Genomic DNA, 25,789 nt, shown 5'->3' on the forward strand with positions numbered 1-25,789 from the left:
CATAAACAATTCTGCGGTTTTGCAGTGAATGTCTAATTCTGACTATAGCCTTCCTTTCCATTTATCCTGTGTCTTCCCAAGTCCACAGTAAATATGGAGATTTAACTTTTAGAGCTACCTCTACAGCTAGAAGTATAATATTTCAGTATAATTAAAATTGGTTTCTGAATTGTAAAAAGACTAAACTACAATTTGGTTCAATTCTTGGTAGATGGATTAATTATACCCAGGAGACTAATTACTTTTCCTATTTGATGTTTTAAAATTGTACTGTGGGTTTTGTGCCTTGAGGTAATTAAGCGATTGTTTATTTTTGAGGATTAACTCAAATGACTTACATTAGAGAACTATACCCTGGGAAAATATTGCTTTGTTTTAAAGGCAACAACGCAAAAATGCTAACATTTCATTGTTTTTTTTTAAGTTTTAAACATGGTATTTGATTAACTATGGACTTATTAATTATGAATAGTTTTTACTTTAAAAATGAATGTTATAAAATGTCCGGTTTAAATACCAGTATTGATGTAAATGTAAATTAGTCAATTATATAATTCATTTTAATTAAGGTCATCAGAAACACTCCAAACACACATAAAATAAAAGGCAACTGAACCTAGTTTTTTAAATTAATTGATCTAATTATGTATATTTCTATAATTTATTTCCATGAAAAAGTTATATATATTGTTAAAATACAGTATCTTTTGCTTGATTTAATCCTTTGAATCTTTCATGCTTCCTTTAAAATTGCACATGTGAATTTCTCAGTTTGCACTCTTTTGAAAGTTATATCATCTTGACAAGATGCTAAACCTGTATTTATATCTAACTATAATAATAATGTAATGACATTATTCAACAGTTTATCTTCAAAGAGCTCAAAGGCTGTAGATAATATGTTATCACACATCACAGCATTTTTGTGAATTCTGCTGCTTTCTTTTCTTTTTTTGTTTGAATTAAATAATCCCCACATAGTTGAAAATGAAAATATCATATTGGGAGCATTGTGAACAACGTAGTTTGCTATTTTTTAAGTCTAAAAGATGAATTTTGAATTTTTAAGGTTTTATCAAAAGTTTCAGTGACATGTCATTAGAAAATATATCCAACACATCTAATTCAATGTTTCTCATAAAGCAGGATGATTTTTAAATTATTCCACACACAGCATCACTCAATTGTACCTAAAGTCCCCTATGTCAATAGACAACCTCTTCCAGTATACTTCCCTAAAATATATTTTTCATATTGAGCTGAAATCTGTCTGCATGTATAGTTCACCTTTTGGCTCCCATTCTTTACCATAGGAAAATACATCACAGATATTGACCATCAAATATTGACTACAATCCCAGGCCAATATTTGAGCAGCACTGAGGCATTTCCATTAATGAGTTAAGGCTTGATAGCAGGATATGATCCACAGAGGGCTCAGATTTACAGTTCCTGAACTTTTTGTATACTATAGGCATCCAATATTTTTTGAAAATGGGGGAGATTTTTAAAAAGATTTTATTTATTTACTTATGAGAGACACACACAGAGGGCAGAAACATAGGCAGAGGGAGAAGCAGGCAGCCTGTAGGGAGCCAGATGTGGGATTTGATCTGATGACCTCGGGATCTCCATCTGAGCAAAGGCAGATGCTCAACCACTGAGCCACCCAGGTGCCTGGAAAATGGGGGAGATTCTGAAGAGACTTTGTTGCATTAATAGAATAAATTTGACAGGGCAAATTCTGAGCATAAACCAAAGGTTTGCAAAATAACCCAGGAAAGAAATAATAGGAACCTCATCCCATAAAACAGTAGGGATTGAAAAAAGTGGGAGAGTGGAATTTTTTAGAGTTAGCTTGGAAGGCATGGTGACTCAGTAGATGTGAGGTAGAATAACATCACATATGACTAATATTTCGAGTTTGAGTGATAACAGGAATTATAATGAGATTAAGCGAGTATCTCATTTAGTCAATAGATGCTGAAAATTCATCACGTCACTCCCTGCTCAACCCTTCAGATGGTTGTTTATTACACAACAAGTAAAATCCAAATTCCCTACTGGGCTTTGCAAGCTCTTCATAATCTGACTATTCCTACCTTTTGACATCATCTCATGCCACTTTAGCCCATATTTACTGTCTTCCATCCCCACAGGCATATACATTTTATGGTCAGCTTGTTACTATATTAGTGTTTAAAATATTTTCTGTAACCCATCCCTGGAATACTCACATTTATAGCTTCCTTTGAAGTGAACTAGGGTTTTGTGGGGTTATTTTTAAGACAGTTCTGTTTTTTCTCTGTATTTAAAAATACATGTACCATATATATATATATATATATACACCATATATATACACACACACGTGTACCGTATATATATACCAAATATATATATGTATGTATATATATATACATATATATGTATCATATATTAACATTTTTTCAATTCCTACCCCTACCTTTCATTATATTGAATACCTTTCTGTTGTAGGAGGCCACTGTTATAGGACCCATGCATCTTCCTGCTCTAATCCCAATCAAATTGCTTTGTTGATAAATCTTTTTCTGGTCTTTTCTTGATTGCTTTATATACATTTTCTTTTCTCCTCCTCAACGCTTTATTGGCATCCTATGACTTCCTCTTTCCTTACTGGGTAAATTCTAAAAAAAGAAACCCCAAATAGCACTCCAAGCATGAAAATTTCAGTGGGAGGGTCTTTTCTGAATTATCTTTCAGGGACCTAGGTTGATAGAAGTTATATCTTCAACATGTGGTTTTTCAAGTGCAATCTGCAGTAGGATTAGTGCAGTAGGAGCTACTACTTTTTTTGTCACAGACAGCCAGAACTCCAGGTATACTATCTTAGACCAAGATTCTTTTTTTCTGTGGTAGTTATTTATTTTTCTCTTCTGGTTTATTCTTTGTCTCTGCATATATACTTCCTCAAATTAATCTTTTGGCACCATTTCTCTTTATTCACGGTTGATGTGTCCTGCTACAGATCATTCTAACCTGAGTGAACTCATAAAAATCAGCATTGCAGTATTGTATTCTTATTTTAATTTGCATTACCTTGATGACATATGATGTGGAGCTCATTTCAATATGCTTATTTGCCATCTGTATATCATCTTTGATGAGGTATTCCTTATGGTCTTTGATCCATTTTTAATTGGGTTGTTTCCTTATTGTTGGATTTTAAGAGTTCTTTGCATATTTTGAATGACAGACCTTTGTCAGATGTGTGTTTTTGTAAATATTTTGTCCTAATCTATGGCTTATCTTCTAATTCTCTTGCCATTATCTTTCACAGAGCAGAAGTTTTTAATTTTAGTGAAGTCAATTATTTCTTTCATGAAATGTGCCTTTGGTGGTGTTGATTGCTCCTTTTTATTATTGTTGCAGTTTTTTTTAGATACACTGGAATCAATTCTTTTGTATTTCTATATACATTATATATTATTAATTATTTCTTAATGGTGAACAAATGTTTTAAATTTTGATGAAATCCAATTTATCATCTTTTTTTGTATGGTTAGTTAATATTTTGTATTTTTGTATGTCCTCTCTAAGAAATTTTTGCCTGCTGTCCCCGTACTCTTGAAGATTTTCACTTACATTTTCTTATAAATATTTCTTATAAATCATAAATCTTTCTTATAAATTTTATAAATTTTCACCTACAGTTTCTTTATGTTGAGTGGAAGGGTTCAAGGTTCATTTATTTTCATAGATGTATCCAGGTATTGCAGCATAATTTGTTGAAATAACATTCTTTTCCTTAATAAAATACCTTCAGACTTTTGTTGAAAACCTATTGACTTTCTATGTATGAGTCTGTTTGTGGACTCTATTCTCTTCCATTGATTTATTTGTCTCTTCATATTTTGAAGCACACTGTTTAGATTACTGTAAGTCTATGAAAAGTCAGCTCCAATTGCATTGCTCTTTTATAAAGATTGTTTCAGTTATTTTAGATTTTTAGCATTTCTATGTAACTTTGGGGATAGACCTGTCAAAAGAAAAATGAGTTGAAATTTTGATTGAAATTGCATCAAAGCACAGAGATTGGTTTGACATCTTAATAATATTAAGTTCACCAATCCATCAACATGGCCTAGTTATTTAGGTTTTAAACTTCTCTCAGCAATGCTTTTTAGTTGTAAGCTAGAGTTTTCTATATTTTTGATAAATAGACTATATCTAAAAATGAATTTACCAGAACACAGAATTTTTTAAAAATTCACAGTCAAATGTATCTGTTTTCTAGTTCCAAAGGACTGCAAATAAAATGTGAAAAATTAGAGTAGAATAATATTAAAAATAATTTTATCAATATTGTGTATTAAAATTTTAATAATCTAAAATTTTCTAATTATGTAATTTTCATGTCATCTGCAAATAGAGTTTACTTCTGTTCTTGATATTTTCTTCCTTCCTTCCTTCCTTCCTTCCTTCCTTCCTTCCTTCCTTCCTGCCTTCCTACCTTCCTGCCTTCCTTCCTTCTTTTTGTTTTTAGAGAAGCAGAGTGATTAGTGAGGGGCAGAGGGAGAAGGAGAGAGAGAATTTTAACCAGGCTCTACACTTAGCGTTGAGCCAGATGCAGGGCTCAATCTCACAACACTGAGGTCATTACCTGAGCCAAAATCAAGAGTCAGATGCCTAACTAACTGAGCTTTTCAGGTGCCCCACCCTTTATTTCTTTTAATTGCTTTATTGCAGTTCAGACTTTAATGACATTCTTGATAGAACATGGGGAAATGGGACATCTTTGTTTTCTTCCTGAATTTAAATAGAAAACATTCATTCTTTTTTCATATGTAAAATGAAAACTTACATATAAGGTAACTTTGTACATATAAAGTTTGTGGATTTTTCTCAAATGGCTTTTATAAAAATTTCTCCTTCTATTCCTAGTTTTCTGACAATTTGCATCATAAATGGGTGTGAATATTTTCCAAAATTCTAATAGAGGTCACTTGATTTTTCTCCTTACAAGAATAAAATAAAGCCAAATGTACATACGTGTGTGTGTATATACATATATATGTCATATATACATATATATGTCATATATATGTGTGTGTGTGTCCTATATATCTATGTTATTCTCTATCTCTATCCATATCCTAAATATTTTCAAATCTTGATTCTTTCAAAGGGAAGAGAGAACCACATATCATTATAGGGAACTTGAGTTCTGGGTTTAGGAGACTGTCAGATTACTCTCCAGAATGGATGCTTAAATATTCACCTCACAGAAGCATCAAGTTCTAACAACTCCCTTTTCTTGCCTATTCTCATCTATCCTAAATTTATTTCAACTTGGGACGCCTGGGTGGCTCAGTGGTTGAACATCTGTCTTTGGCTCAGGGCAAGATCCCGGGGTTGGGGATCCAGTCCCACCTAGGGCTCCCTGCATGGAGCCTGCTTCTCCCTCTGCCTGTGTCTCTGCCTCTCTCTTTCTGTGTTTCTCATGAATAAATAAATAAAATCTTTAAAAAATTATTTCAACTCAAACTTCAGTTCAGATAAACAGAAAATGTTTATTTAATATTCAGCACAATAACACTTAATGCAAGTGATTCCTGGTACAAATGTTTTCAAATAGCTGGAAAAGAGGCTCTAAATTGAATCTCAAGTACTAATTCCCGGCAAACAGCACAAAGTTTGTTAGCATAGGGAGCTGCCACCTCTACCACATTCAAAAAGTTGGGAAATCAAATAGCTGCTGTCCAACTGCTGCTTTCTTTGTTGTACTGGCTTAACTTTGATCTCAGGATCAAATGTCTGCTATGAATATTTATTCTGGTTCTCTATCAACAAAATTAATGCCAGGTATACAATATCTTCTTTTTCCACTCAAATCACTCAATATAAGTCTTGCACAAGTACACGTCATTTGTTTGACTTTCCAGCATCTGCATTGTGGCAAAGTAGACCAATGTAGGAACAGGTATTGAAAAGGTAATCTATCATACCCATTAAAGGGCTGTACTCAAAGTCTCCAGCTGTCCCAACGAAGAGAAGAGTTTTGTCTGGTGGATATATGGAAAACAGAAGGTCTATTTTCTCTTAATGGACAATTTTTTCACCAAGAAGCATGCTTTGTTTTCTAGATTTATAGTTGGAAAATGTTTCTTTTTCTGTCAAAGAGTATGCCCTTGTATGTGGCCTAAATTCCAATAAGGAGCTATTAATTAGAACTATCGGTTTCTGACCAGGGGTATTTAACAAAATATAATTTAAAGATTATAAAATAAACACAGAAACAACCCAGGCAATTTGAAGCTAGAACACTGAGTAGGTAATAGTACTTACAGTAGGATGAGCAACGATGTTTGTTATGTTTACAACTTTGCAACAAAACCTATGTTTTTGTCAAATAGTTCTGTCAAAACAGGTAAGTCTATATGACTAGATTTTATAATTTTGTGGATAGAAGAATAATTTCTTTCATTTCTTTTTAGATAGAAAAATGGATTAAGGAAGTATGGCCTCAAAATAAATACTTTTTTTATTCTGTTGATTTACTCATAAATATACAACATATTCTGCCTCCAGAGATTTTATAAAACTATCTCAAAGGAAAAAAAGTGCTGAAATCATGTGGGATCAGCAAAGGTAGTTAACTTCTGCTTCTTTTGAGAGATTTGAAATAAAGTAGAAATAAAATTGCTAGATTTTATAAGGCAGGGATATATTAACTTAACCAACTAGACATCTCTATCTTGTGCTTTTCAGGATGAAATTGAGATTATGAAGCTCTTGAGGTGAGAATGTTGGTCACAAATCAATAAAACCAATTACAGTCTGTTTTCAACTTCCTTAGACTTGGGACTTTGCATCACATAATTGTACTGGTGAGGTAAAAAAGAGTAGTTTTATTTTGATACATTTTATTCTATGGTATAACTAGTATTTCTGTTCTTCCGTAAAACATTTATTGTTATAAGAATTTTATAAACTATGTAGACATATTTCCCAAGAGTTCTAGTTTTTACAGATGGAAAATAGAACAAATGGAGATAGAACTGTATGTACTAGCAATAGATTAGGGAGAAGAAAAAATGTGTAATATATCTTCATTCAGTTTTATATACTAGTATTCTCTTTTGCTAACAAATATGTCCATATTGTGCCCAAATATGCCATAGTAATAAAATGATTCCCATAAAACTGAGTTTATTCTAGGCATATAAAGTCAAATATTGTTAAACATGTAATCTTTATTCTACTCTACTGAAACGTTAGTGATGTTAGCAGATATTCCTTTCACAAAATAAATATTAGGTTTTGCTTTGCTTTGTTGGTGGTGATGTTGCTGTTAAAAATGTTTGGAAGAGAAATCTTATCTTTTCCCCAGTAGTTTCTGTAAAGAGTGTTTTATCACTATTACTGCATCATTGGATATCAGGAACTTTTATTAGCATCATGGGAACTGAAAGAAAAGTAAACATTGATTCAAGACTTGTCTTAGTTAAATAGGTGTAGAAAAAGGAGACCTTTACAAATACCCTACAGACCCTAGTATTAAAGTATATTCTCTAACTCCTTTCAAGTTTACCCTTCCTGGTCAGTATAATAATCCACAACTCTCAATAAACAGAAAAAAAAGGACAGGGAGAGCTGTTTTGATAGGCAATAGGCAATATTATTTCCTTTTTAATAATTAAAGTTTCCCACTACCTACTAAGCTATAGTTCTGAAATATTCAGTTTTTTTATAGGTGTTTCAAATATCTTAAATTTCTTTCATCTTGTATATCAGAGAGGGCATCTATACTTCTATTAAGAGGCAAGAAAAGGTGGGACACCTGAGTGGCTTAGTGTTTAAGCCTCTGCCTTTGGTTCAGGAGGTTGTGATCTTGGGGTACTGGGATCAAGTCCCTCATCAGGTTCACTGCAGGAAGCCTACTTCCCCCTCTGCCTCTCTGTCTATGTCTCTCATGAATAAATAAATAAAATCTTTAAGAATAGTAAGCAAGAAAAGTTGATCTACATGGAGATGTAAATGATAAGAGAGAGATAATGAAGCAAATTCCTTGGAAGAAATAAAAATAATTAAATAAATACAAGGCCACGTGTTTTGTGCTGTTTCTCACTAAAGCAGAACCCAGATTCAAACATGTAAATATTGAAGAGGGGACAAAATAAAAAGTGATCTCTTTTGTCTCTCAGGGCTTACCATTAGCCTGCTATATGGTTCAACATTAACAAATTGACTTATTCAGGTCCATAAACACATTTTTCTGCAGATTTCCTTTTTATTCCCACAACTCACTTGAATGAGTCTAGTAAGAATGGTAGTATGAGGTATGGGAGTATGAGTGGTAAAATGAGGTATAGGAGTTGGTTTTGGTGAGAAGAAACAGAGACAGTAGGGATGTAGGGTAGGAAGATCTTCATTAAAATTGTCTTAACTCATCCTTCCACAAGCATCCTGTTTTCTCAGGGAGGGCACTGTTCTGTTGATTTTATTATAGGGTACCCTTTGGTCTACATTTATAATGAATGGAGCATTAAGTGTTCAAATGGCAGGATGCATGAGCGTTGCTTGTTTTTCCCCCTCCTTCTATAGAATGGAATAATAAAGGTCAGGGATTGTTTCTCCCTGGAAAGAGGTTGAGATCTCTCTCTTCCATCCTGCTCACCAACTTAGAATTAGGCTGTGATGGTAATATCGGCACCATGTTCCAACTTGTCATCCTTTGTTCTATATCTCTGGTTCTGTTCCCCCACTATTTGGTGAATGCTTGACTCTTAAAAGACAGAGAGATCATTATGGCCTAGTTAAGCCTGATACTATTCAGGCGTAAAGTGTTGTATATCAAAGTTGCAAAGTGCAGTAAGTCTATGCTTTGAGTTATATGGCACCACAGCCTAAAATCATCTTGACTCTCATTTGATGGCAATTGCAACTTCTGCGAAATAGTATGTTTGCAGATCATATAGAAAGGTGTGATTGTAGTCTGTGGGATAATATTCAGAAAATAGTGGGTTTCCTGGCCCACATATTAATAGCCTCATAATTTCATCCTTTGTTCTTGCGCTGGAGACCAGAGAGTGTAATATCCATTTTTTATTCTTACTTGTGCTCTTAATCACCTTGGCTTTGGGTGGCAGAGTATTAAGCAGTATAAGGGAGAAAACAGAAAATTTAGAAAAAGGGGGAAATAAATGTACCTTATACAAGGATTAAAAGAAGAAAACACAGGCTTGAAGATTTATTCAAAGTACTTATTTAGGCATTGCCAAGTTATAAATTGTTTTCCAAAATCTGAATATAGATTTAGTTCTGTAATCAATGTTGGCAAGTCACTTTTATGTCAGATTTTCAGTATTTTATTTCAAAATGACTTTTAAAAATAAAGGTCTTTATCTCATAAACAAACTCAAAGGCCATTAGGATAAAGTTCAGAAGATGACCTACAAGAATGTCAAAGTGAAATAACTTTCTATTGTTTCAAATACAGAAAAATCACATACTTGTTTGTAAAGAATTTTGAATAACTTAGAGGATACACAAGCCATCATGTTCAGAAGCCTTGGCCATTTCCATTGTGATTTTAGATCTCAGACTTTCCTAGCAATTTTAATAGCTCTTTAAAGCAAATCTGATGACTGTGGAAGGAGCCTCGGTGTCCATCGAAAGATGAATGGATAAAGAAGATGTGGTTTATGTATACAATGGAATATTACTCAGCAATTAGAAACGACAAATACCCACCATTTGCTTCAACGTGGATGGAACTGGAGGGTATTATGCTGAGTGAAATAAGTCAATCGGAGAAGGACAAGCAGTGTATGTTCTCATTCATTTGGGGAATATAAATAATAGTGAAAGGGAATATAAAGGAAGGGAGAAGAAATGTTGGGAAATATCAGGAAGGGAGACAGAACATAAAGACTCCTAACTCGGGGAAACGAACTAGGGGTGGTGGAAGGGGGGAGGAGGGCGGGTGTTGGAGGGGAATGGGTGACGGGCACTGAGGTGGACACTTGACGGGATGAGCACTGGGTGTTTTTCTGTATGTTGGTAAATTGAACACCAATAAAAATTAATTAAAAAAATAAAATAAAATCACCTGAAAAAAAAAAAAAAAGCAAATCTGATGCTGTAGACACAGCAAAAACATTGCCTTGGGCTGCTTATAAAGTAATAGCGCATACCCAAGATGTCATTAATAAATTATTCTTCTCCTCACAGCCTTTAAATCAAGTCATTCAAACCTGCTTATTCTACTTTTCAAGTGTATTCTGTTCCTTTTATATTTCCCAGGCTAGTATCTTATTCTTTGCTTGAACCATTGAAAGGCATTGTTGCTCTCTAACTTTAGTTCCACCATTCTACATTCAGAGTTATGTTACAAAAATACAATTTGAATTTAAGGATTTTTTTTTCTTTTCTTTTTATTTTTTTCTGATTTATATTTTATTTGCTTTTATTTTTTTAAGTTTTTATTTAAATTCTAGTTAATTAACATAGAGTGTAATACTAGTTCCGGGTGGACTATATAGTGATTCAACACTTCCATACATCACCCAATGCTTATCACAAGTGCACTCCTTAATGCCCATTATCGATTTGACCCATTCCCCCACCCACCTTCCCCTCTGGTAACCATCAACTTGTTCTCTATAGTTAATAATCTGTTTCTTGATTTGCCTCTCTTTTTCATTTTGCTTAGTTGTTTTGTTTCTTAAGTGCCACATATGAGTGAAATCATATGGTATTTTTCTTTCTCTGACCGATATTTCACTTAGCATAAAACACTCTAGCTCTATCCATGTTGTTGCAAATGGCAAGATATCATTCTTTTTTATGGCCGAGTAATATTCCATGGAATATAGATACCACTTCTTTATCCACTCATGAATTGATGGATCTTTGGGGTGCTTCAATTATTTGGCTACTGTAGATAATGCTGCTATAAACCTATGGGTGCATATATCCCTTTGAATTAGTATTTTTTAATTCTTTGGGTACATAGTCGTGTGATTGCTGGATCATAGAGTAGTTCTATTTTTAACTTTTTAAGGAAGCTCCCTACTGTTTTCCAGAGTGGTTGCACCAGTTTGCATTCCTACCAACAGTGCAGAAATGTTTCCTTTTTTCCACATCCTAGCCTACACCCATTATTCCTTGTGTTGTTGGTTTTAGCCATTCTGACAGGTGTGAGGTGATATCTCATTGTAGTATTAACATATATTTCACTGATGATGAGAGACATCTGAGCATCTTTTCATGTGTTTGTCGTCTGGATGTTGTCTTTGGAAAAATGTCTGTTCATGTTTTCTGCCCATTTTTAATTGGATTATTCATTTTTGGGGTGTTGAGTTTAAAAATTATATATTTTGGATACTAATACTTATAAAATATGTCATATGTAAATATCTTCTCCCATTATGTAGGTTACCTTTTAGTTTCATTTGTTTACTTCACAACACAGACGCTTTTTATTTTGATGAAATCCCCATAGTTTATTTTTGCTTTTGTTTCCCTTGCCTCAGGAGACATATGCAGAAAGAAGTTCCTGTAGTTGATGTAAGAAAGGCTACTGCCTGTGTTTCCTGCTAAGATTTTTGTGGTTTAGGTCTCACATTTAGGTTTTTATTCCATTTGAAATTTATTTTTGTGTATGCTGTAAAAAATTGGTCCAGTTTTATTCTTTTGCAGGTTGCTGTCCAGTTTCCCCAGCACCATTTGTTAGAGAGACTTTTTCCCATTGCATCTTCTTCCCTGCTTTGTCAAAAATAAATTAATCACATAGTTCATTTCTGGATTTTCTATCCTGTTCTATTGGCCTATGTGTCTATTTTTGTGCCAGTACCATGCTGTTTTGATCACTACGACTTTTTAATATAACTTGAAATCTGGAATCCTGATGTCTCCAGCTTTTATTTTTCAAGGTTGCTTTGGCTATTCAGGGTTGTGACAAAGGGCACATACGAAAAACTCTTATTCTTCATGGGGAAAACTGACAGCTTTTTCCCTAGTCAGGAAAATAACTGGGAAGTCACTTTCACCATGGTTATTTAACATAGTACTGGAAGTCCTAGCCACAGCAGACAACAAAAAGAAATAAAAGGCATCCAAATCAGCAAAGAAGTCAAATTTTCACTATTTGCAGATAACATGATACTCTATTTAGAAAACCCAAAGAATCCACTAAAAAATTGCTAGAACCTATACGTGGATTCAGTAAAGTTGCAGAATACAAAATTAACGGGAATCTGTTGCATTTCTATACCACAAATAATGAAGTAGCAGGAAGAGGAATTAAAGAATGAATCTCATTTACAATTGCTCCAAAAACAAAACAATAAGATACATAAGAACTTTTTTTCTTTTTAAGAATTAAAGACAAGAGAGCCAGAAAGAGGAATGGGAGAAAGGAATGCACTCAATGCATATTAGGAACTACAGCTCAAAAAAATATGCTGGCTAATTGTATCTAGAGGATGAGGGGAAGAAGTTAAGCTACAAGTGAATAGAAGATGATGGCATTCTCAATGAATATGGAAAAGTCTGGAAAAGAAGCTGCTTTAGAGACAAAGGAAGTAGAGATATTAAATAAGATGTGAGAGCAGAACTTAGAAATGGACATGCCTACAAAATAGGCATTTGGAACTTTACACTGGAATCCAGGAAAGAGGTTTTTCAAATAATAATCTGGAAATCATCTCCCTGCATTGTTGTCTTTGTTATAGTTATCTTCAACATTATCACTGTAATAGCTACAATATCAGTTGTAAAATTCTAAAACAGATTCGTTGAGAAAATAGCTAGTTTTTTTTTTTTTTGGTGTGATAAGGTGATGTGTGAACCATCTTCTCTACCTTATTTTTATTTAGATGAAGAATATTGCCATAAACATGACTCCTCACATTTAAAGTATTGCTCCATTTTTTACTTATTTTGACTAGTATAGATGATGATTAAAAAGTTGAAGTATGAATGTTTTTGTGCCATTAGAAAGGTAAGAAACACCATTTAATATTTCTACTATAGCTCTTTGGTCATGCCTGGAAATCAGGGGACTGCTGCTATTGCACAGATATAGTTTGAGATTATTTATTTGTTCTCCAACTAAATAAATTATATATTGCCCTAAGATATATTCTAGAAACAAAAAGTGGTTAAAACAACTTCTTTAGGATATTGGGCACTGTAGTAGTTTCTCTGGGTCAGCTGAACTGAAAGTGTTTCAAGAGCTGTTGAATTTCATGTACCTCTCATAATTATCCCAAAAGCAGTATCGCTAAACAACCCCATGGAATATTCCCTTTATTCTCATACTCTTTAAATTAAATTTAAAGGTAGTTGGACTGTTGTATAGGCATATTGCATCCCCAGCCACACTAAACAGAAATTGATTGTACGTGGCATTGGCAAGTATCTAAATCTCTATGAATTAGTGAGATAACTGTGATGGAATGCAAAGTAATTCCCCATGGATCAAATCAGTGATCATCTGTTGTGTATGTTGAGTTTAAATCAACTTATTTGTCTAAGATAGATGAGTTCATTAAGAACATTATAAAATAAATTAAGGTAGAAGATCCTATTAGGAGAGGAATGACTACAAGACTCACTCTGTTCTAATGAAAATATTTTTTATTTGACAGGTGAGCTTGAGCAGAAAATGATAATCTTCTAGACAAAGAAGAAATAAATGTGGGTGTGCGGTCACATCTGTTTTCTCTTAATTTCCTATAGTACAGTTTTGTTGCTTTATAATGATGGGCTTTGTCATAAAGAAAAACATTTTTGTTCTCAGCTTTCCCACTGCTATGAAATAAAATTATTTTCTGATAAAGTATAAATATAACTAGCCAATATTATTGAGGGTCGAACAAATCTAAGATTACCATATGTACACAATATCTCTTTCCACAGAAATCTTTCTCAAATTATGAGTAGACAAAGTACACTGTAAATTCTAAAATAATAATATTCATGCAATATGAATGTTGGCTGAAGTGTAGGTATATCTCCATCAGCTGGATCCTACATCATAATTTCAGGGGATACTGGCAAGGATTTAAGTGGAATTTTTCCTGAAAATGTTGTAAGGGAAATGTTGACACAAACCTGGCTGGAGTGTTTAGCCAAGTTTTATTGTCAGAAAAAAGGTCAGCTTTTGAGATCATGTTTTGTCTCCAGGGAGTGGGGAGGGAAATAGATTAAGTTTCCTTTTGAGTGGTAAGAGAGTTGTAATATTTTATTTTCATAAGTTTTCTCATATGAAACTTTCACAAACTCCCCTTCAGAAATACAAATTACATACAGCCTCTTCTACTTAAGCTGTTTGGAAAATCTCAGGAAATAACAATCTTCCTGCTGTGTGGATAAATCCCTAGCTGACTGTTGTTCAAGAAAGTCTTGGAGGCAGAGATAATCAGCCTCTGGAGAATCCATCAGGGAAAGAAAAACAAAGACAGCTTCATAAAGAGTAAATAACATTCCTGATAATATATAAACATAGCATAGGATTGCAGTCACTTGTCTTAGTTATGGGCATTGTAGTTCAGTGGTTAAGAGAAAAGACTCTAGATCATGTCACCTGACTTGAATTCCTGCTCTACAATTGACCAGCCCTTGGACTCCATTTCCTCATCGGTAAGGTGAAACTAATGATACCTACTTCATCGATGTTTCTAGGGAGGCTCAATTGAAGTGAACCCATAAAGTGTGCTTAGAAATAGCACCTTAAAGAGAGTAGGTGCCTCCTATATATTATTATAATTATAATTAACTCTGCTGTCCTTGAGCTTCTGGTAGGCCATTAGAAATGATACATCCATCAAGGGGAGAACTGGAGGAAAAAAAAACTATTCCTTCAGTTTTTCTCAAAATCAAGCAAGGGACAGTTTAATACTTATATTACCAAACTAAGAGAAATATATTTAAAATTATAGTATTATTAAATATTTATTATAGAGCATTATTAAATATTACACATATCTCTGAAAATTTCTCAGAAAAGTAATTTTATTATGTGTACACATACCACCTGATACTAGTTTCACAAGCTCTTGGTCACAGAGAAGTAGAATATGCCCTGTGGGCATGATGTGAAAGAAACTGGAATGAGATTCTACAGTCCAATTAATTTGCTCTATATATGTTTTGTCATCTCACTAGGCATATGGCCTTAGGCAAGATGATCACATAAGAAGTGCTTCAATTAATACAGTTGCCAACAACATAATAGTAATAATTATGAAAATAAAAAATGAAACTATGCTGATTTTTGTTCTTGCTTTTAAAAGGGAATACATTTATATCATTGAAGGTACATAATTAGGGGTGCCTGGACAACTCGGTTAGGCATCCAACTCTTGATTTCTGCTCAGGTCATAATCTTCGGGTCATGGCACCCAGCCCCACACTGGGCTCTGTTCTCAGGGTAGAGTCTGCTCAGCCCCTTTCCTCTTCCAACTTGTATTCTCTCTCTTTCTCTAAAATAAATAAATAAATAAATAAATAAATAAATAAATAAATAAATAAATAAATTTTAAAAATAAAGGTATATATTTAGTACGTAAACAGTATCTGGAATTTGGGCATAAGATTTACAAATATAACAGTAGCAATATCCCAAAACCTTGCAAATCTCAAATAAAACAATATAGAGAAAAGATGGAAAGGCCCTTTTGCCCTAATTAGAGTTCTCTTGCCTATGGACAGCACTTCTTATATTTGGAATATATCTCTCTAAGAATTTTTCTAACATTTACATATGTATATGCACACATACCAAAAAGAGCTCAAATTCTTCATAACGTATTGTGCCTTTATTTTTCAGTATCACCACGTCTAGTCAGGTTGTTCATGCCACTACTTACAGCTCTTTTATTCTTTTCAACAGTTGCATAGTATTTTATGATTGTTATAATTTAATTGCATCTTTATTGGTAAATATCTGTGTCGTTAAGAGATTTTTACTATTATAAACCAATTTTTCATATTCAAAAAGGGAGAAACTTCCATGGTTAATGTATATAAGCTAAATGTTCAATATGATAAATATCTGTGGAAGTATCCATTTAAAAATACTTATGGTTTCACACACATCAAATTGGCAAAAATGAATTCTATCCACAGTATGTATGGGTGAAGGTGTGGAGAAATGGAAACTCACATGTAGTGGTAGTTGATGTGTAAATTAGGACAATTTCTCTGGAGAAAAATTATTTACTGGTAAATTCAAAGGTGTGCATTGTCCATGACATAACACTTCTTTTCCTAGACTGGCAATTCCTGTGTATCTTTAAAAGTCCTCCTAAGAATTCATCTGAGTAGTTTCCAACCTATAGGGTGCTTTGAAAACATATGGAATATTGATAGTTGCCACAATGACTGGAGGATGGGACTTGTAATTTACCGGCAGGGCTAGGAAAGTTAAACATCTAGCAATACATAGGACAATCTTATACAACAAAGAATTACTTTGTTCACAATTGTATTTTCTTTCAAATGTCCTTCTGGAAGCTTACTTACCTAGATGAAACCTCTATTTTAAGTAATCTGAGTTTAGACTATAAATCCATTTTACATATAAAAATAAAGCATTATTTTTGTATGATATATTATACCCTGAATTATTTTGTTGTTTGGAAATTTACCACGCTGCTGTTTATCATTTGAAACTAATAATAGTAAAACAGGTCATAGTGTTTAAGTCACCAACACAACTATTGTATATTGAAATACATTTACAACATACTCACAATCCGTGTATACAGTCCTGTCTCAATGTATATTTACAACTTCAGTCTATTTCCAATATAATTTGCTTTCAGGATGATTATATATTTATGCGTACGTATCCCCCTAATTCACTATATCTGCAAGTATAGTTGTGCCTGATTTTGCATATTAAAATGTGTATTCACTTTAACTTACTTTAATTTGTCTTATGTAGTTATTTTTCCAGATATGTGTACAAACTTATATCTTATCTATGAATACTTTTAAGAAAGAGTAGATGTTATGTGACAAAATAGTTGCTATAAGAAGAGGCAGTTGCATTTGCCTATATTTACACATGTGCACAAAGAATCATAATCATGAATGTTCATTCTACTGTGACTAAAATTTGGAAATATAATAATTCTTAATAGGAAAACAGATACTTTTTGGTCTTTTAATATCAGACACACTATGTACCTATTAAAAGGGATGACTATAATTTATAAATATCAATATAGGGCAGCCTGGGTGGCTCAGAGGTTTAGTGCTGCCTTCAGCCCAGGGCCTGATCCTGGAGACCCAGGATTGAGTCCCACGTCAGGCTCTAGTAGTTCACTTTAAGAATTCTGAAAAACCCACTTGGGAGTTGTCAGTAGGAGGTAAATTAAAGCCTTATGCATTGAAAAGCAAATAACCTGAAAAATGGAGATGCCTAGGCGGCTCAGCAGTTAAGCATCTGCCTTGGGCTCAGGGTATTATTCATATTGGGCTCCCTCTGTGGAGGGACACAGGCTTCTCCCTTAGCCTGTGTCTCTGCCTCTCTCTCCTTGTCTCTCATGAATATATAAATAAAGTCTTTAAAAACATCAATATATATAACTCTCAAAACAATATGGAGTGCAAAATACTTTCTACATTGATATTATAGTATGGAATAATTTATATGAAGTTTAAAATCTGCTTAACCTTTGGAATATTGTTTAAAGAATTATATATTTGTAATAATTATAATAATTATTATTATAGAAGCATGCAAAAATTCTAAACACTGAATAATGGCATTCATTCTTCCTGAGAATGTAGCAAAGAGGAAGAAGCTTGGGAAGACTTGTACATAGGAGGCCTAAATTTTACCAGAAATGTTTCTTAAATTAAATAGTGGATATAGATTTTGTATAATTATTTTTTAATTTTAATTCATCTGAATTATTTCATTACCTTAAAAGTAAAATTATAAAGATAAGGAACAATTATAATTTAAGTTTCAGTAAGTGTTATTACTTTGAGGTACTTTGAATGGATTCATGGAGAATAAAATATAAGCAGGTAACTAAATCCAATACCAGAGCTACATTTTCAGTATCAAAATGAATAGATTCTTTCTTTTTTCCAATACTTTTTTCAAACCATACAATTTCAGTATTTATATTGAGGTCATGATTTACTTGCACAATGGTTTTCTCTAGTACTTCTTTTTATTCCTTTAAATATTTTATTTATTTATTCATGAGAGACACACAGAGAGAGGCAGAGACATAGAGGGAGAAGCAAGCTCCATGCAGGGAGCCCGAAGTGGGACTTGATCTTGGGACTCCAGGATTAAGCCCTGAGAGGAAGGCAGATTCTCAACCGCTGAGCCACCCAGGCATCCCTTCTCTAGTACTTCTAATTGTCTTTCCTTTTCTTCTTGAAAGAAGGGCAAGTGAAAGAAAACATATTTTCCTCATATCATTAATAATTTTTGATATTTAGCCACCCTATTTGTTAAATGCTTTGGCATTCAATGGATCATTTCTAGGCCTGCTTCCTAATTCTCACACTCTGAATTCTTTTATTACATACTCAGATTTAGGTCCACTCTCTATAGTATTTCTATGTCTTATTCTTTTTTTTTCTGTGTTATTTCTCCAGATTTCATTGTTTTGTCATGGAATTCTGAGTTAAAAATAGTTTTCCTCCAAAACTTGAAGTTCAGTATCTTCTAGCCATCTAATACTTAAGGTTGTTTTCAATCTTAGTTTTTTACTTTGTAATTATTGATTTTCTTTGTAGGATTTCATGCTCCTCATTTTTTCCTTGAAATTTTATGAAGATGAATACTTAAAAAAATCTCACTTGTTGCTTTTGATTTTTATTATCTGAAAACTTGTGCCTTTTGCCAGCCTTAGAAATGTCATTTATGTGATCACTTTTCCATGCCTTTACTTTCTTTGCTACCTCACTCTGGTTGCCCAGTTAAGTGACACTGACTTTCTAAATTGATCTTCCATGACTCTTGGACTTTTTATCTCTTCATCTCTCCTTTACTTTTCTTTTTCTTTTTTTTTTTTTCCATCCTATTTTCTGGGTTGTTTGCTTGGCTTTTTCTCTCAATCTAAATTTAAATATTTATGTTGGCAAACTTTCCTTATATGATACTATAGTAACAAGTAACTCTAGAATCTTCATGGCTTACGACTGTGGTCTGTTTTTGACTGCTGTTACATGGTGGCTATAGTTCTGCTCTACCTTTTTTCATCCCTTTGGGAGACACAATGAAGATAGAGCCAGTTCTCTGGGACCTGCTGTTTTCATGGCAGTAACAATGGTGGGTTCATGCAATATCTATTAAAATTTCTTCTTAAATGTGGTATACGTGAGTTCTGCTCACATTCTGTTGTCCAAAGTAATTCACAAAATAAGGCCAAGCCTGACATTAGTGTGGTTGAAAACAACCTTGACAGAATGCTCTACAGGAACTACAGGAGAATTACAGAAATAATTTGAGCCTATCTTTCTTTTCCTCTGTTGCCTCCATTGTATATTTTTTTGATTTCCCCTTGATATATCTAAATAAAATATTACAATATTGTAAAATCTTTCTGAGAATTCCAATTAGATTTCCATTATTCTTGTTGTTTCCATCTTTCCAGTAACTTATTTAGGTTTATTCTTAGGAGGATTTTTCTATTGTTTACATTTACCATTTATACTTTTACTGTTGATTTCCCTCAATTGCCTGGTGATGTCTGATCATAATTTTAAATTATAGACTTGCTTAAGACATTAGGAAATTATTTCCTATACATTTATCAGATTCATTTTTGAACGAAGAGTTTTTTCTCTGTGTGCATGCTTACCAGACAGATTATACTTCATTTGAGCAAAATGCAAGAAATCAGAGATGATGGACTTTCAGCCCCAAATGTCAAGCTTGAACAGGACATCAGCTTGGCTCTGAGAGATCCAGCTTCCACTCCCTCACGCCTAGCAGTTGGCTTCCTTTCTTTAGAAGTTATTTTCTGATTTTAAACTGGAGGAGGAATGCCAATAGTGGAAGTGTAATACTGGGAATAGTAAATGTTTGTGTTGGGGATCAAAGAGGGATAAATTCCACGCTGATTCTATAACCAGCTCACCAGTCAGATTACTTTGGCTGCCAGTTACTCTGGTACTCTGTGGGGGCTCTTTCCCTGCTTCAGCCTTTTTTCTTTACATGCATGATTCTTCCCCCTGATCTTGGAGTTAACAATGAATTTTGTTCCAGAAATTGTTTTTTCCATGTGAAGCTCATAATATTTGATTTGCTGATGTATCTTCTATCATTTTTAGTGTCTTCATGAATTTATTTCTTTTAAAAACATCTCCCTCTTTTGATATCAATGATTTTTTTTTTTAGCAAGAAAGAAAAGGAAGCATGAGGGCTATTCATCCTCCTGAACTCTAATTGTTTATGTATCTTTTTAATTGTTGAGAACAACTAATTTCCCCTCCAAATAACTGTATTAATTTATTCCCTCAAGATTAATGTATAAAAAACAATGATTGTGGGGTACCTGGCTCAATCAGTTAAACATCTGACTCCTGATTTCAGACTGGGTCTTGATCTTGGGGTCAGGAGTTCAGGCCCTGAATTGGGCACCCTGCTAGGTGTGGAGTTTACCTAAAAAAAAACCCCACAATAATTTTACCACATACTTGCTGACAGAAGATATGGCAGTATTTTGTATAATTATCACCAATGTCATAGAAATAAGATATTATCTTATTATGGCTTTAACTTGCATTTTCTTGTTAGTAGTGAAGCCAAATGTGTTCATGTATGTTAATTTGGCTATTTGCATTTTTCTTCTTCTAATTATCTACTTATTTCCCCTGCCAAAATTGTCTTCTATTAAATTTTGTTACTGACTTTATTTTTTAAAGATTTTATTTATTTATTCATGAGAGACACACACACACACACACAGAGAGAGAGAGAGAGAGAGAGAGAGAGGCAGAGACACAGGCAGAGGGAGAAGCAGGCTCCATGCAGGGAGCCTGACGTGGGACTCGATTCCGGGTCTCTAGGATCACGCCCTGGGCCGAAGGTGGCACTAAACCATTGAGCCACCCGGCTGCTCTGTTACTGACTTTAGAATATTTTTTTATTTGATGTTTATCTTTTAAGTTTTTATTGTGCCTTTGACACATAGATTTCTATATGATTGAATGCATCTTTTAATTTTTGAGTTCATATATTTTTAGAGCATTGTGTCTAACTTCATATTATTACTTTTTTATTATGTTTTTATACTATATCTTCTTCCTTTGATGACTTTTTGTACTTTTACAAATTTTTTTGTTTTATATTTTCATCCTTAGCTAACTGAAATATATTTTTGTGTGATACTAATTAGAGATTTAACTGAATTCTTCATATATATGACTATTTTACCAAGACAGTTTTTGAGTGGCACATCACTCTTTTGTTATTTGAAACACAACACTTATTATGTACTAACTCTGTGTGTGTGTTTGTGTGTGTGTGCACACATGGGTATATACATATATACCTCTTAGTTTTAATATGGTTACCTTATTCTATTACGTTTTTTTCTGTATTCATATTCTAGCAATAATATCATATGGTTTATTTAGCATTATTAGTAGGATATTTTGACATCTGATAAATAAGACTGCTTTTCCTTTATTTGGTGTAGCATTTTGCCGGCTCACTCCTTTTGATGACGTATACCTTTCATTAGCCTTCATAGCTTGGTAAATTAGGAACCACTAGTTTTTTAAAAATGTGTCTTTATTCGTCTTTGTACATACTTCCTTTCAGATAAAAAGTTAGTTTCTTTCAAATGACTTATTTGAAATATTTGAAATTTTTTAAGATGTGAAAAATAAACAAACTTATTACATTAAATAGTTTAGCATTAATTTGGCATATATTTTCATTACTCTCCTTTCTAATATATTCTTAATTATGAATTATTACTCATTGTGAGCTTTACATTTTTAAAAAAAGATTGTTTTATTGCCTTTGTAATCATCTTTCTCTGTACCTCCTCCTACAGTCTTACTGTTTTTCTTTTTGCATTTTTCTTTTAGTACTGATTAATAAGAAAATTAGTGGTTTTATAAGTTGAGATATCTCATAAGACCAAATAGTTGGGGATCCCTGGGTGGTGCGGCGGTTTGGCGCCTGCCTTTGGCCCAGGGCGCGATCCTGGAGACCCAGGATCGAATCCCACGTGGGGCTCCCGGTGCATGGAGCCTGCTTCTCCCTCTGCCTGTGTCTCTGTCCCTCTCTCTCTCTGTGTGACTATCATTAAAAAAAAAAAAAAATCCTAATGGTTTCTCGGCCCTAAATTTAAAAAAAAAAAAAAAAAAAAAGACCAAATAGTTGTTCAACTAGTATCTTGTGTTTTTATGTAGACTGTTGTATACATTGTGGATTATAATGATTATTTATTCCTTTCCAATATTTAAAAGACTTATTTTTCATCCAATTTTATGGTATTAAAAAGTACCTATAGCTTAGAACATTCACAGCAATAAAAAGAGATTCTACAGATTCAGATTACAAAAGACATGTCTGATAAAACATTCAGGGTGCCTGGGTGGCTCATTTGGTTAAGTGACTACCTTTGGCTCTGGTCATGATTCCAGGGTCCTGGAATTCAGCCCCATGTCAGGCTCCCTGCTCAGTTGGGAGGTCTACTTCTCCCTCTCATTCTGCCTCTCCACCTCCCCCACCCTGTTCATGCTCTCTTTCTCTCTCTCAAATTAGTAAATAAAATCTTTTAAAAACTGACTATTATTTAAAATATCCAAAAATGCTAAAACCAATAAGAAATTGAATAACGATTAAAAATGGCTCAAAATTGAGTCATTTTGTTGTACATCTGAAAATAATATAACATTGTCAACTATATGCAAATTAAAAAATTTTAAACAAATGGCAAAAGAATTAATAACCACTTCACCAGAGAAGATATACAGATGGCAAATAAGCATATGCAAACATGCTCAACATCATATATTGTTAGGAATACAAATTAAGGGGCACCTGAGTGGCTCAGACGCTAAAGCATCTGGCTTCGGCTCAGGTCATGATCTCAGGGTCTTGAGATCAAGCCCCACATCACACTTCTTGCTCAGCAGAGTATCTGCTTCTCCCTTTCCTTCTGGCCCTCCTCCTATATGCTCTCTCTGTCTCAAATAAATAAATAAAACCTTGAAAAAGGAATGCAAATTAAAACAACAATGAGATAGCACAACACATGTATTAAAGTTATCAAAATCTGGAACATTGATATATCAAATGCAATGAAGGATGAAGAGTAACAAGAACACTCATTCATTGCTAGTGGGAATCAAAAATGTTGCAGGCACATTCAAAGGCAGTTGGGAAGTTTCTTATAAAAGTAAACATGGGGCACCTTGGTGGCTCGGTTGGTTAAGCATCTTCTTTTGACTCAGGTCACGATCCCAGGGTCTTGGGATTGAGCCCTCTATTGGGCTCCCTGCTCAGTGGGGAACCTGTTTTTCCCTCTTCCTCTCCTGCTCTCCTTGCTTGTGTTCTCTTGCTCTCTTTTTCAAATAAATAAATAAAATCTTAAAAAAATAAACATATTCTTAATATATGATCCAGCAATTGTGTTCCCAGGTATTTATACACCCAACAGAATTGAAAACTCATGTCCACACAAAAAACTGCATGTGGAAGCTTATAGCAGCGTTAGTCATAATTATTCAAACTTGAAAGCAGTGAAACTGTCCTTCAGTAGGGGAATAAATTGAATCACCGGTACACCTGCACCCCGATGTTTCTAGCAGCAATGTCCACAATAGCCAAACTGTGGAAGGAGTCTCGGTGTCCATCGAAAGATGAATGGATAAAGAAGATGTGGTCTATGTATACAATGGAATATTACTCAGCCATTAGAAGCGACAAATACCCACTATTTGCTTCAACGTGGATGGAACTGGAGGGCATTATGCTGAGTGAAGTAATTCAATCAGAGAAGGACAAACATTATATGTTCTCATTTATTTTGGGAATATAAATAATAGTGAAAGGGAGTATAAGGGAAGGGAGAAGAAATGTGTAGGAAATATCAGAAAGGGAGACAGAACATAAAGACTCCTAACTCTGGGAAACGAACTAGGGGTGGTGGAAGGGGAGGAGGGAGGGGGGTGGGGGTGAATGGGTGACGGCACTGAGGGGGACACTTGACGGGATGAGCACTGGGTGTTATTCTGTATGTTGGCAAATTGAACACCAATAAAAAATAAATTTATTATTAAAAATAACAAATAAATAAATAAATAAATAAATAAACTAAAAAAACATGAAATTTTAGTGAAGATGGAAAACAAAGGGACATCTTTTTTTCTAAACTGTATATTTGGAATATATCTGTGAAAGGATGTTTATGATGGTTACTTTTAGTTTCTAGTATGTAGTAAAGGACTTTTCATAACTTTTGTTATTTTTCATGCTTTTTTCATGTCATAGGATTTTTGAAGAAGCTCAGAAAGAAGGAAAGGTTGTTTGTTCCATGATTAACATTTGTGCTTATTTAAACCCAGTAGAATCTCTAATAAAAATAGCGTGAACTTAACATTGAATATTGCTAAAATCCTTGTTTTGATATTTTACTAAGTAGCATGTAGTAAGTAGTGATATGTAACACAAAAGTTGGCGATTCCCATGAAAGTTGAATAATTTAAAGGGAAGAAACATTGCATTTTGTAGTACCATAAAAATTATTAATAATTTGTAGTCAGAAAAAAAATTTGTGTAGTTTATTTGACAAGAATGGTTTAACTGAGCAGAATTTAATTACTCACATGCTACGCATTCTAAGGAGAGATCTGTTTTCTGAACTGTTCCTTAGCTAGCTTCTTGATGATAACATCTGACCCCTTGTAATATTCTGCATGATAAGAGGGTTTTTACATGCCTGCAGCCGTTGGCTATATTGTATCAATTGGACTAGAAAAGTTTATTCTAGCATTATGATTTATGGTGAATGCCTGCTTTTCTTTCTCTGAGGTAGGATGCCTGGACACTGAGTAGCTGAGATCAGTCATGAGGGTGCTGCATGCCTACATGACTGAACCCCAGTAAAACAACTAGACATCAAAGCTCCTGGTTAGAAGACTTTGCATATCTGTGCATAACTTTGCATATCTTTGCATAACTGTGCTGAGAGAATTAGTGTGGCCCTGTTTTGATTCCACTGGGAGAGGACACCTAGAGGAGTATGCCTGGCTTCTCTTGGACATCTTTTCACATCTTCACATATCTTTTCACTTTGCTGATTTTAATCTGTATCCTTTTACTGCAAATAAACCATAACCATAGGTATAATAGTTTGTGTCTCGTAAGTCCTCCTAGTGAATCATCAAGTCTGAGGCTAGTCTTGCAGATCCCTGACATGATTGTATATGAATATCCCAGGCTTTGCTAAAATGTTGATTATAGTATATTCACATATCCATTTCAAAATGTACTTGTGAAAAATATTGTCATAGCAAGACTGTGTGGTCCAAGTGATTGAGTGTGGCCTAGTAGCTTTTGTTGCCTAAATTATAGCTGTTTAAAATTTATCAAATGTGATACAAGCAGAATTAAATAACTGTTGTTGTATAGGAAGTCTACTTTAAAATTGAAGTTGAGGGCATCCCAGGTGGCTCAGCCATTTAGCGCTGCCTTCAGTCCAGGGCGTGATCCTGGAGACCAGGGATGGAGTCCCACCTCAGGCTCCCTGCATGGATCCTGCTTCTCCCTCTGCCTGTGTCTCTGCCTCTCTCTCTCTCT

Source organism: Vulpes vulpes, chromosome 1 (assembly GCF_048418805.1).
Source record: "Vulpes vulpes isolate BD-2025 chromosome 1, VulVul3, whole genome shotgun sequence".
Lineage (NCBI taxonomy): Eukaryota > Metazoa > Chordata > Mammalia > Carnivora > Canidae > Vulpes > Vulpes vulpes.